This window comes from Salvelinus sp. IW2-2015, linkage group LG22 (assembly GCF_002910315.2).
Source record: "Salvelinus sp. IW2-2015 linkage group LG22, ASM291031v2, whole genome shotgun sequence".
Classification (NCBI taxonomy): Eukaryota; Metazoa; Chordata; class Actinopteri; order Salmoniformes; family Salmonidae; genus Salvelinus; species Salvelinus sp. IW2-2015.
Window position 1 is genome coordinate 37526897 of NC_036862.1, and position 4048 is coordinate 37530944.

Sequence of the window (4048 nt, forward strand, 5' to 3'; positions counted from 1 at the left end):
GAAACAATTCAAACAGGAAGTGGATCTTCTCAGGTTTTTGCCTGCCATATGAGTTCTGTTATACTCACAGACATAATTCAAACAGTTTTAGAAACGTCAGAGTGGTTTCTATCCAATACGAATAATAATATGCATATATTAGCAACTGGGACTGAGGAGCAGGCCGTTTAATATAGGCACCTCTGTGCACCTTTCATCCAAGCTACTCAATACTGCCCCTGCAGCCATAAGAAGTTAATTAATAAGTGCTCATAAACTCCGAAAAACTAAATATACAAAATAATACAAGTGGGTACAAAACCCGTCGCACACCAGAACATATCTAGCACAAAGCTTACAARCAAACAATCACCGACAAGGACAATGAGGGGGGACAGAGGGTTAAATACAGAACATGTAATGAATGGGATTGGAACATTTGGAACAACCAGGTGTGATACAAGACAAGACAAAACCAAAGGAAAATTAAAAGAGGAACGCCACCTGAACAAGAAGAGGGACCAACTTCGGCGGAAGTCGTGACACATTCCAGGATTTTTCTTTATTTTTACTATTTCCTACATTGTAGAATAATAGTGAAAACATCAAAACTATTAAATAACACATATGGAAACATGTAGTAACCAAAAAAGTACTAAACAAATCAGAGTATATTTGATATTTGATGTTCTGCAAAGTAACCACCTTTTGCCTTAATGACAGCTTTGCACACTGTCGGTATTCTCTCAACCAGCTTCATGAGGTAGTCACCTGGAATGCATTTCAATTAACAGGTGTGCCTTGTTAAAAGTTCATTTGTTGAATTAATGCGTTTGAGCCAATCAGTTATGTTGTGACAAGGTAGTGGTGTTATACAGAAGATAGCCTTATTTGGTAAAAGATCAAGTCCATATTATGGAAAGAACAGTGCAAATAAACAAAGCGAAACGACAGTCCATCATTACTTTAAGACATGAAGGTCAGTCAATCCGTAAAATTTCAATTGCAGTCGCAAAAACCATCATGATGAAATTGGCTCTCATGAGTACCGCCACAGGAAAGGAAGACCTAGAATTACCTCTGCTGCAGAGGATAAGTTCATTAGAGTTAACTGCACCTCAGATTGCAGGTCAAATAAATCCTTCACAGATTTCAAGTAACAGACACATCTCAACATCAACTTCTCAGAGGAGACTGCGTGAATCAGGCCTTCATGGTCGAATTGCTGGAAAGAAACCACTACTAAAGGACACCAACAAGAAAACATATACTTGTATGTGCCAAGAAACATGAGCAATGGCATTAGACCTGTGGAAATATGTCCTTTGGTCTGATGAGTCCAAATGTGAGATTTTTGGTTCCAACCGCCATGCCTTTGTGAGACGCAGAGTAGGTGAACGGATGTTCTCTGCATGTGTGGTTCCCACCGTGAAGCATGGAGGAGGAGGTGTGATGGTGTGGGGTGCTTTGCTAGTGACACTGTCTGTGATTTATTTAGAATTCAAAGCACACTTTACCTTAACATTCTGCAGCAATACACCATCCCATCTGAGATGCGGTTTTTGGGACTCATTTTTTTYCCAACAGGACKATGACCCAAAACACACCTCCAGGCTGGGGCCAACATCCCAGAGTTGCCTCTTCACAGTTGGCGTTGAGACTGGTGTTTTGTGGGTACTATTTCATGAAGCTGCTAATTGAGCATCTGTTTCTCAAACTAGACACTCTAATGTACTTGTCCTTTTGCTCAGTTGTGCTCCCACTCCTCTTTATAGTCTGGTTAGGGCCGGTTTGCGCTGTTCTGTGAAGGGAGTAGTACCTAGTGTTGTACGTGACTTTCAGTTTCTTGGCAATTTCTCGCATTTCTCGCCTTCATTTCTCAGAACAAGAATAGACTGACGAGTTTCAGAAGAAACTTCTTTGTTTCTGGCTATTTTGAGCATGTAATCGTACCCACAAATGCTGATGCTCCAGACACTCAACTAGTCTAAAGAAGGCCAGTTTTATTGATTCTTTATTCAGCACAACAGTTTTTMAGCTGTGMTAACATAATTGCAAAWGGTTTTTCTAATGATTAGTTAGCCTTTTAAAATTATAAACTTGGATTAGCTAACACAATGTGCCATTGGAACACAAGAGTGATGGTTGCTGATATTGTKYCTCTGTACGCCTATGTAGAWATTCCTTTAAAAATCAGCTGTTTCCAGCTACAGTAGTCATTTACAACATTAACAATGTCTACACTGATTTTCTGATCAATTTGATGTTATTTTAATGGACCAAAAAATATGMTTTTCTTTCAAAAACAAGGACATTTCTAAGTGACCCCAAACGTTTGAACGGTAGTGTATAATAACACTTCCAGTACACAGGAATGGAAAGGGCTGTTATATTAGGCCACACAGTTACAAGTACTGTTTATCTCTTTACAAGTCATTTGCTATTACCTGACCTTTAATTTATGCAACATCTATTTGAAATGGGTKACACTGGTTTCCAATTACATCTAGATATCATTCACAAAGCAGAGCGCATCAGCTGCAAAAATAGGCCTTGATTCTATCTACCATGTTATGACATGTGCATTACAACTAGAGTATATGACATCGTGTAATTGGCTTAGCTTGCTTCCTCTTTGTTATCAGTGTTCTGTCTGGCGGTATCTGGTGTTGGAGGTCTCAGGTCCAGTTTGGTGGTCCTCTGTGGTCCTGGAGGGGGAGGGCCAAGGCGCCAGGCCTTGAGGCCTAAACTAAAATAACACTTTAGGCCTGTAGTAGGAGATAGCAAGGCCTACTGCCTGGCTCAGTGACACATCCTTCAGAGTGTGACATCACASTGGCACCTTCCATGAGCAGAGGGGATACTGCTGGGAATCAGTAKACTGTAGAGGCTGTTGCTGCAATGTGGAGGCAACTCATCATAATGAGGATGACACATCAGTTGTTTGTTACAGAAAGCTCACAACTGTGCCCAGTGAATGGCTGGACAYTAAAATGCTCTTGACACCAATGGTCCTTATACAGAAGTCTGAATACTTAAAGCTAGAATCTTAAAATTAAACAATGACGAAGCAGAATCCCCAGCTCTGTTTTGGTAAAAAAAAAAGCTGAGGGAGGGGCCTTGAGAAATGTAACCACTCTCAAATTCATGGACAGAGCTATGGATGCRAGGACTGACCACCCATGATATCAAAAGTATAGTTCTAACCATGTTTTGAGGTGATACAGCATTAGTTTGCATTGTTTACAAACATTATAGTAAAACAAGCTTATAATTTGGGTTCTGATGGGGTACACCATTTGAACTATGCTTATGAAGCATTTATAAGCTATAATATTCTAGAATCAATGGGTATATATAATTAATTTATAAGTTATATTTTCCAAGAATCAATGGGTTTATATCATTCATTTATAAATAATATTTTCCAAGAATCAATGGGTACTGTATATGATTTTAGCATTTGAATTTTAAGTCCAAAAGGATGTAGCAACTAACGATTCTAGTTTTATTCTATTTCAAGGACATTTAATATATTTTATTGTGAATTAGAATATTGTTTTTATATATCTGTTTCAAAATATATATTTTTTGGAGGTAATCTCATTCACATTTGATGAATATGTGAGCTCTGTATCAGACGGATGCATCAGATCTGGACACAGAGAGAATCATCTAATTCAGCCAAGGCTTGTCTGTAGACTGTGTAGATGTCAATACATGAGATGAGGTTGTACTTTAGTTTACATCCACCAGAGGGCGGATTGTTTTCTTTGTCAACTCTTCATGATTGTCAGTGTATAGTACATTGCCTTAGGTGAGCTGAGCTGTTGCTATTTTTGTTTTCTGAAGAAAAAAATACACTATTAGATATGCAAAGATGCAATTACACAGTTAGATATTTACTTAACAGTATATGGGGCAGATGGGTACAGTTGAATGAATCCTAATAAAACTTAAAATGTAGAGAACACACAGAATAGTTTTTAACTAGCTTAATTTAAWAAGATTGAGTGACAATTTCCAGTTTTAAATCAACAGTCAATAAATAACACATTGACATTTTACA